Raw genomic sequence first — 10473 nt, 5'->3', positions numbered from 1 at the left:
GAATTGGGATATAAAAATTCAATGTACCCAGTTTGTAGATATTTTGTAGATAAATTGTAGATTATTTGTATTCTAATTGTAGATGCTTTATTTTCTGTTTTCACAAATCAAAAACGCCTAAAACTTCTACAAATCTTATGCAAAAACGCAAGTATGTCGAAAATCTCAATTAAACTACAATCGAATGGGAATTGGGATATTAAAATTCAATATACCCAGTTTGTCGATATTTTGTAGATGAATTGTAGATTATTTGTATTCTGATTGTAGATGCATTATTTTCTGTTTTCACAAATCCAAAACGGCTAAAACTTCTACAAAATTGGACTTGATGTTGCTAGAGGTCTGTAATACATTCATGAGCACACCAAGTCGCATTATGTGCATCGAGATATAAAGACAAGCAACATCCTTCTTGACGATTCTTTTAGAGCAAAGGTTTGTTCTGGTGCCCGGGTTTTGTCTTTTTGGTTGTCGGTTTCGAACCCAAAAACATCTCATTGCCTTTGCTTTGCAAACAGATTTCAGATTTTGGTCTGTCAAATCTTATGGGGATAACGAATGACGGAGAAGCCTCTGCAACACGAGTTGTTGGAACCTATGGCTAACAGTACATAAACGTGGGCGAGGGTGAGGGTTTGAGAGAGAGAAACATGGGAGGGGTGGGATATACGGTACCTTGAATTAAGGAGGGATATACGCTGCATTAGTTGTACCCTTAAAATACACTATGGTATAGAATTGGTAATTTGGTATACTAAGTGTAATTAAGTCAAACCTTAAACATTGAGGGTAATAAGGTTTCCTATGTGGCATAGGAATGTAAAAATTCCTTTTTTTTAACAAAAATAATACTATTTCCTTGAAAAAAGAGCGGCCAGTAGGCCCGTTTGAAAATATACTATAAACAATTAAGGCAAAATGGTCTCGTAGCCACTTAAATGTGCACCAATTTGCCATCCGATAAATAAACTTATATATTTCTCATTGAACACTCTAACTCATATACTTATGAACTAATAGACCCCTTTAACCATTAACCATATACATAGGGCGATCACAATGCTGAAGTGGCCAAACGAGTGTCTATCACCATATAAGGAGTGTGCAATCATATGTACCAAAAAAAATAGCACTAAAATAAGAAGAAGAAGAAAAAAAAAAGGAAGGATCAAAATTATTAAAAAGAAAGAACTTTCGCAGTTAAATTACCTCTCTCTCTTCGTCCCACTTATTTCTCTTCTTCCCCCTCCCTAATCTCCTGTGATGACCCGATAGGTCATTTTTAGTTTTAGCCTTCATTTATGTGTTCCGAGACTTCGAATAGCTCCACTTAGCGTTCTTCGATTTGCTTCGTGTCTTTTTCCGAGAAACTTTTATGTGAAAAATTTAAGAAAATGTGAAATCTAGCTTTAAAAATAATTTGAGCTAACTATAGTCAATATTTTGTGTAAACGGACCCGAATAAAGTATTTAGAGGATCCTGGTATTCGTATCGTGATTTGGGACTAGCGCGTACGCCCGAAACTAAATTCAGAAGTTCCTAACTCGATTTAATGTGATTTATTGAAAACTAGTAATTGAAAGTTTAAAAAATTCCTAAGTTTGACCATAGGTTGACTTTGTTGCTACGGGATTTGGATTTCGGTTCCGGAACTTGGTATAAGTTCATTTCACTATTATGACTTAACTGCAAAATTTGGTGCAAAACGGAGTTGATTTGGCGTGATTTGGACGTCTGGTTCTAAATTTGCAAGTTCTTAAGTTTCATTGAAAATTTAATACATTTTGATGTCCAATTCGTGGTTCTAGGTCTTATTTTGGTGTTTTGATTGCGCAAATGAGTTCGTATGGTGCTATTATACTTGTGTGCATGTTTGGTTTGGAGCTCGAGGGGCTCGGGTGAGTTTTGGATAGGCTACAGACCATTTTGGACTTAGGAAGTTGCTGGTTTCAACTATCTGCTGATATCTGGTGTTTTGTGCTTCGCGATCGCAAAGCTACTCTCGCGATCGTGAATGGGGAAATTGGGACGGGGGCAGAGTTACTCTTCGCGAATGCGAGGTATGGGTCACGAACGCGAATCGGAGGGGGGCTAACCCTTCACGAACGTGAATGTGCCTACGCGAACGCGAAGCTTTGTAGGATTCTGGGGGAGCTGGGAAGTGGCTCTACGCGAACGGGGGCGTTGGCTGGCGAACGCGAAGGAAAGAGGGGCTAAGCCTTCGCGAACGCAAAGAGTTGACCGTGATCGCTGTGGCCTTTTCGCCAGTGCTCTTCGTGAACACGTCAGGTGCTTCGTGAACGCGAAGAACACCTGACGCCCAGTCTTTAAAACTTCTAAAAATCAAGATTTAACCTATTTTTTATCATTTCCAAGTTTGAGCGCGGCCTAGAGGCGATTTAAAAGAGATATTTCATTCCAACTTCATAGGTTAGTAGATTTAACTCGTTTTCTTCCATTTCCATCAATACCCATTGATTTCTAACCTTTAATCGATGCTCTTTCTTGGTAGAAATTAGGCATTTGGGGTAGAATTAAGAATTTTTGTAAAATTGAGATTTAAACCTCAAATTGAGGTCAGATTTCGAAACTAATGACATAATCGTGCTCGGGGTTGACTTTTATTGACTTTTTGGTAAAAGTATAAAGATCTTTGCTTTATCTATTGTAATTAATTTTTCTAGCATTGCTTGATGATATTAAGTCGATTTTGGTTAGATTCGATTAGTTTGGAGGCGAATTTTAGAGAAAATGCCCCGATTGAGCTTTGATTTGATTGCGGAGCGAGGTAAGTGTTGGGTCAAACCTTGATTCGAGAGAATTAGGAACCCTTGAACTATATGCTATGTGAATGACGTGTCTAACGGCGTATGTGCGAGGTGACTAGTGTATATACGCCGTCCAAATAATTGTCTCCATATCCTTCCTCATATTTAATGAATTATCTCATTCCATGCCTTAACTGTTATATGCTTTAGTCGCTTTCTATGCCGTAATTTGTTACTTGTCATTAATTATTCTTGTATTGCATTATTCGTCCCTTCCATGATTCCGTGATTAATTACTACTTTCCTTAATTGTCTTATTTGCACACCTTAATTGTGACGTACTTGACTTGTATTGTTGCTTTTGGTTCTATTTGTGGCATCCCTTTGATTAGTGCGTGGTTCCTTTATTGCTTTACTTTCATATCCCTTGATTGTGGAGATTCTTGTAAATTGAGTTATTGGATTGATTACGTTTATTGAAATTGTTTGTGGACTAGGTTGCACGCCGCAACAGTTTGTAATATGATGGAATAAGGGAGGATTTTGATATTGATTACAACGATATGGTGGGATCGGGTTGCGCGCCGCACCGGTTATTTACGTAATGCTTGATATTGATAAATTATAATATGGTGTAATAAGGGAGAATCATGACATCAATTATGCTGATATGGTAGGGTCGGGTTGCGCGCCGCAACGGATTATTTACGTGATTCTTGATATTGATAAATGATGCTAAGATAAAATAAGGGAGGATTATGTGTGTACGGTGGGATCGCGTTGCGCGCCTCCGCAAAATGTGTGTGTTATAGTCGTTGTTGTTATTGTGTTGGTTTTCAGCATTTTTATATGAACTTACAAGGTCTGCTATTCTGGGCACTCAGATTGTGAGGATTGATTTTATTTTCATAAATTAACTGCTTTACTTTCATTTCCTATTTTCCTTTCCTGTTATTATTATTGTCACTGCGTACAGGTTATTGTAAGTGGCTCGCCTTAGCCTCGTCACTATTTTGTCGAGGTTAGGCTCGGTACTTACATAGTACATGGGGTCGGTTATACTCATACTATACTCTGCACTTCTTATGCAGATTTTGGAGTTGGTCCTAGCGGCATTCAGTAGACTTGCTCGGATCTAGCTATAAGTGGAGACTTGAGGTATAGATGCACGGTGTCCGCAGCCCTGAATTCCCCTTCTACTTCCTTTTAGCTGTTTATTTTGATTCAGACAGCTATGTTTATTTCAGACCATTATCTGTAGTATTTCTAGACGCTCATATTTTCGTGAACCAGTTTCGCGATTTGTATTTGGATTTCGTCACTTGTTAGTTTAATACTGTATTTCAGACTATTCGATTTTATTATTGTCATTTAATTTGGAAATTGTTAAAAATGGTCAACAGATATAGCTAACGTTGGCTTGCCTAGCAAGTGAAATGTTCGGCTCTATCACGGTCTCGAAGACGGGAATTCCAAATCGCGATAAGTTGATATCAGAGCACTAGCTTGCATAGGTCTCACGAGTCATGAGCAAGCTTAGTAAAGTCCGGAGGATCGGTACGGAGATATCTGTACTTATCTTCCAGAGGCTATGGAGTTTAGGAAATATTTCACTTCTATCCTTCTTTGTCGTGCGAATTTATTCTATCATTGATTATTGAACCATTCTATTCTTGTTCTCGCGTAGATGGCGAGAACACGCACGGCATCTGCAGCCGGACAGGAGCTAGAGCCCCTTGTGGCAGCTACTACCAAGGCCAGAGGTCGAGCCAGAGGCTGAGGCAGAGGCAGAGCTCAGCATAGAGCTCGGGCAGCAGCACCCGCAGTGGAGCCTCAAGTGGATCACGAGGAGCAGGTCCCAACTCAAACCGTACCCGTCGGACCAGCTCAGGTCCCGAAGGGGTTCATAGCCACTACAGTACTTCAGGACGCTCTAGTTCACTTGGTGGGCCTTATGGAGAGTGTGGCCCTAACGGGTGCATTTTCGGTGGCACCAACCATATCTCGAGCTAGGGGAGGAGCACAGACTCCCGCAACTCACACCCCGGAGTAGGTGTCTCCCCTATATCAGACTCCAGTAGCCCAGCCAGTTGTGGTGGTTCAACCAGTTGTTGTGGCACAAGATGGTGATAGGCCCTATGTCTTCTGAGGCCTTGTTGAGGCTGGATATTTTACCAAGCTCTTTCCTATCCATTTCACCAGTGCACCTTCTGAGGACCTACAGGATTACTTGGACCATTTCCACGAAGTGTAGCACAACATGGGTATAGTTAAGACCAATGGGGTCTATTTTGCAATGATCCAGATGACCGGTTCTGCCAAGAAATGGTGGAGGGATTATGTGTTGACTAGACCAGCTGGTTCAACTGCACTCACCTGGGATCAATTTTCACAGCTATTTCTAGAGAAGTTCATTCCTTTCACTCAGAGAGGATTGCCGTAAGTAGTTTGAGCGTCTTCAGCAGGGTAGTATGACTGTTACCCAATATGAGACTCGATTTGTGGACCTAGCTTGCCATGACATTGTTTTACTCCCTAATGAGAGGGAGAGAGTGAGGAGATTTACTGATGGGCTCACTTTCAATATCAGGCTATAGATGGACATGGAGACTGGGGACGATATTTCTTTCCAGAGGGCCGTAGATATTTCTAGACGGATCAAGATGGTTCGTGGTTAGGAGAGGGGGCCGGTGTCTGATAAGAGGCCTCGTCATTCTGGTGGTTTCAGTGGTGCTTATCATGAGGTAGGAGTACCTTTGGTAAAGGCCATCCTCCTAGGCCATTCCATTCAGCGCTTCAGACATCCCATAGTGCTTTGGGTAGTCATGGTCCTTATGTATCTTATCTTGGGCAACCAGCCTACAATGCACCATCAGCTCTTATTAGTGCACCTCCAATCCAGAGCTATCACCGTGGTTATCCAGCCCGTTCGGTTCAGTTACATCTTCAGCAGCCACAGTAGCAGGATGGGTGTTTTGAGTGTGGGGGTACCGGTCACATCAGGAGTTACTATCCGAGATTGTTGAGCACCATGCCACAACAGAGTCCTCGTGACATGGTCCCGGCACCGGTTGCCTCACCGCCCGCTTAGCCAGCCAGAGACAGGGGTCAGGCGGCCAGAGGGGGAGGTCAGGCCGTAAGAGGTGGAGGCCAGCCAGCTAGAGATCGTCCAAGATATGGAGTTCAGGGTGGTGGGGCTCAGCCTCAATATTATGCATTCCCAGCTAGACCCGAGGCTGAGTCATCTGACACCGTCATCACAAGTTTTGTTCGAGTTTTCCACAGAGATGCTTCAGTTCTATTTGATCTGGGCTCTACTTCTTCCTACGTGTCATCCTATTTTCCTTCATATCTGATTGTGGCTCGTGATTCTTTGAGTGCTCCTGTGTATGTGTCTATGTTTGTGAGAGATTCTATTATTGTAGATCGTGTCTATCGCTTGTGTGTGATTACTATTGGGAGTCTTGAGACTAGGGTAGATCTCATACTTTTTGATATGGTAGAATTTGATGTTATTTTGGGCATGGATTGGCTGTCACCTTATCGTGCTATATTGGATTGTCATGCCAAGACGGTGACCTTAGCTATGTCGAGGTTGCCTCGATTAGAGTGGAGAGGGACTCATGTCTATTCTACCATCAGGGTTATTTCTTATGTCAAGGCTCGACGTATAGTCGAGAAGGGATGTCTAGCTTATTTGGCCTATATTCGCGATTCTAGTGCGGAGGTTCCTTTTATGGATTCGGTGCCTGTTGTGCGTGAGTTCCAGAGGTGTTTCCTACTGATCTGCTGGGGATGCCACCCCACAGAGATATTAACTTTTGTATTGATTTGGCTCCGGGCACTCAGCTCATTTCTATTCCACCATACTGTATGGCCTCGCCTGAGTTGAAGGAACTGAAGGAGCAGTCGCAAGATTTACTTGATAAGGGATTCATTAGACCTAGTTTTTTTCCTCGGGGTGCGCCCGTGTTATTCGTGAAGAAGAAAGATGGTTCGATGAGGATGTGTATAGATTATCGGCAGTCGAACAAAGTCACTATCAGGAACAAGTATCCGTTGCCAAGGATTGATGACTTATTTGATCAGCTTCAAGGTGCCAAAGTGTTTTCAAAAATTGATTTGAGTTCTGGCTACCATCAGTTGAAGATTAGGGCATTGGATGTCCCTAAAATGACTTTTCGGACTCGGTATGGGCATTATGAGTTCCTAGTGATGTCATTTGGGTTGACAAATGCCCAGCAACATTTATGGATTTCATGAACTGGGTATTTAAGCCCTATCTGGATTCGTTTGTGATCGTATTCATTGATGATACCTTGATCTACTCCTGCAGTAGAGAGGAGCATGAGCAGCACCTTTGGATTGTACTTCAGACTCTGAGAGATAGTCAGTTATATGGCAAGTTTTCAAAGTGTGAATTTTGGTTAGACTCGGTCGCCTTTTTGGGGCATGTTATATCGGCTGAGGGCATTAAAGTGGATCCTAAGAAGATTGAGGTGGTTCAGAATTGGCCTAGACCTACTTCAGCTACAGACATTCGGAGCTTCCTGGGTTTGGCGGGGGTATTATCGCCGGCCCGAGGAGGGGTTTTCATCTGTAGCAGCCCCATTGACTAGATTGACCCAGAAGGGTGCTCCATTCAGGTGCTCGGATGAGTGTGAGTTGAGCTTTCAGAAGCTCAAGAATGCCTTGACTACGTTGACTAGCGCAAAATACACACTTAAATTATGCTCGCTAATTAAATATAGTATAGTATAATATCGTATCCATAGGCATTGGATTAAAACAGTATTCTCATAGTTTCTAGATTGATAGCTATCCAAGAGGATCAACAATTGAGATTTATATGATTTCTAACTAAAATTTACTAAGAATCTAAATCTATTGACTAATGATAATCGACACAAAGGAATAAGCAAAGAAAGTTATCAGCGGGAGAAAATAGGAATTTGATAGGATAGGTGCAAGATAATTGTTTGGGATCTCTAGATAATTCACTTTTAATGTTTAAGTGAGTCTCTCGAATTCACTTAATTTAGTTCATAGGTTCAATAGAAACTCCTCTCTCTATTAAGTCCTAACCTCACAAGATGAACCAATTTAAGCACTGTGAAGATATGCAAGAATGCGTAAGAGATTGGTCTTTAGGTGAACCTCTCTCGATTATCCTCCTAACTAGGTTTAATCAATGATTCAACTAGCCTCTTCCAGTTACTAAGATGAATTAATGAACTCAACTAACAACATAATGCAAAGATATCACAAGTTATGCCTCTCTCGATTACATGAACAAGCGAATATATATGCAATAATTAAATCATCAAAAAATGCTTCAATACATAAAACTAGAGTTATAATCCATAAAAAATCATCAATACACCAAATCCATCAAACCCTAAAATGAACTACTCCGTAATCACTGAGAAATACATCACAAATATAATTAAAGAATAGGAAAACATAGATTCGATCCAAACACAGGTCTTGAGTGAGGAAGGAATGATGAAATCCTTGTGCTTTTGCTCCTCCAACTCTTCCTTATCCCCCTTAGGTTGATTATGTGTCAAAAGTCTAGAAAATAACGTTTTTCCATGTTTTTATAGCAAGTAGGGTCGGGCCCAGACGAAACCACCTTCTCCTAGCGAAAATAGGATTTTCACTCTGTAAAAACTGCACAGGCGCGCCGCATGGGGCGAAGCGCCACGCGGGGCAGAAGTGGAGATCTTCAGAGAGCTTGAACTTTCAACAGGAAGCACAAATGTACAGATGCGGCGCCCCACACTGTGTTGTTTTCTCAGGGTGAAGTTCAAACTTCGATTTTTGATATCCAGGCTTGGTCCTCTGTTGATACCCAATTTCTCCCTCAAATTTTGAATTGTGTGTGTATATATATATATATATATATATATATATATATATATATATAGTTTCAAAATAGTATGCATCATCATTTAGTTTATGAACCTATACAGGAATTTGTCATAAATTTCCATAATTATTAAAGGTTTTAAATCAATTTCTTTCTGCATTTTTATTGTACAAATACACAATACTTATCCTTCAAATCATTTTTATGGTGATTTATTCATCCAAACTCATCATTTATACCAACATGTATGTTTTTAAATATTTTACTATAATTTTTATAATTACATTTGCATTTTTAGGCTAATTGCACATTTTTGCAATAATAGCCCATAGTCATGTAAAATTATGTTATTTATGCAAAAAATATCTTTTTATATTTATAGTGTTATTTATTATTTTTAATCATTTTAGTGAATAAATAATTTTTTTTTATTAATTATTTTATAAGTTATTTTTTTTGCTAAATATGGGGTATTTAAATAATAGCCTAATTCTAAACCTATTTTTCAGACCTAATACACCAGCCCAATACCCCATACACCAGCCCAATAACCCCAGCCCAAATCAGTTAACTCAATCCCACAACCCGGTCGGTACCATCTATTTTAACCCGCCCCGTTCACTTTTAAATCCCAGCCGTTAATCTTTCAAGATCAGCGGCCCACATCCTTCCCCCGTTTTTAATTAACCAAACCCCCCCAAAACCCTAGCCATTCCCTCCAACCCGCCGCCCTCATATGCTCTCATCTCTCTTCTCTCTCTATCAAACCCTAGCCGTCGTGACCTCCAATCCTCTCCGATTCCAGCTCAAAAATAGAATCAATCATTGATTCCCTTACCTTATTGATCTCCTCTCACTAGTGGTTGTCCGTCTGTGGTGTTACATAGTTGCTTGCCTAAACATGGCAAGCAAATCTCATCAAAATTGAACCAAAGTCGGTTCAAATCCTTGACCTTTCTGCTATTCCGTCTATATTCACCCTTGTTCTATTATGGGTACGAATCTCTGTATATTTTCTGTTGATTCTTACTTGCCCTAAAACTAGGGTTTTCGTCTCTTTAGATCGAAGCAAAATTGGTTCAAATCTCTAATTTTGAGTGTCATTTTGTCTGTATTCGTCCTATTATGTGTGAGTTCGATTTTCTTTGTTTAGATTCTGCCGATTATTCACTTTCCCTTAAAATTAGGGCTTGAAGTTTTTCTCTTTTCCTTACTGATTTTTGATTGCATGTGATGTTCTTTCCTTTCTTGTTTGATTGATAATTTTCCTTGTTTGGTGTTTAATTTCTACTACTATATAAACCCCTCCCCATTCCCCTTTGAGACAGACTTTAATCACTATTTTCTCACTAAAAAAAGCTGATGTTTTTTCTACTCTGTGATTGTTTACTATTCTATTCTATTTTGCTCTTGGCCGGCTGAAAGCCAAGGCCACCGGACTTTACTTTTTCTGTCCTCTCTTGGGTGTGAGCATTTCCAAGGTTCTTGAAACCCGCAGAACTTGACACATTCAGAGCTCTGGGTCCTTACTGCAATCCTTTTCCTTATTTGTCGAACAATTACTGGTTAGTCTCTAAGTCTTTGTAGCGTTTACTCTATTATGTTAAGCATGTTCTTTGAAACTGCATGATTTAATGTGTTTCTTTGACTCTTTTCGCCTAATTCTGCCTATGATTGTTAGCCTAAATATGTCTCTGCACCTAACTTATTTAGTTTGGAAAGAATGAAGCATGCTTAGTTTAATGTTGCTGATAGTTCAAATGTTCTGCTTTGACTATATGGTTCAATCCATGTTTCTCTGCCTAATCCTGAACTTCTAATGACTAATT

Source organism: Nicotiana attenuata, chromosome 7, assembly GCF_001879085.1.
Source record: "Nicotiana attenuata strain UT chromosome 7, NIATTr2, whole genome shotgun sequence".
NCBI classification, from domain to species: Eukaryota; Viridiplantae; Streptophyta; class Magnoliopsida; order Solanales; family Solanaceae; genus Nicotiana; species Nicotiana attenuata.
This window is presented reverse-complemented; position numbering follows the sequence as displayed.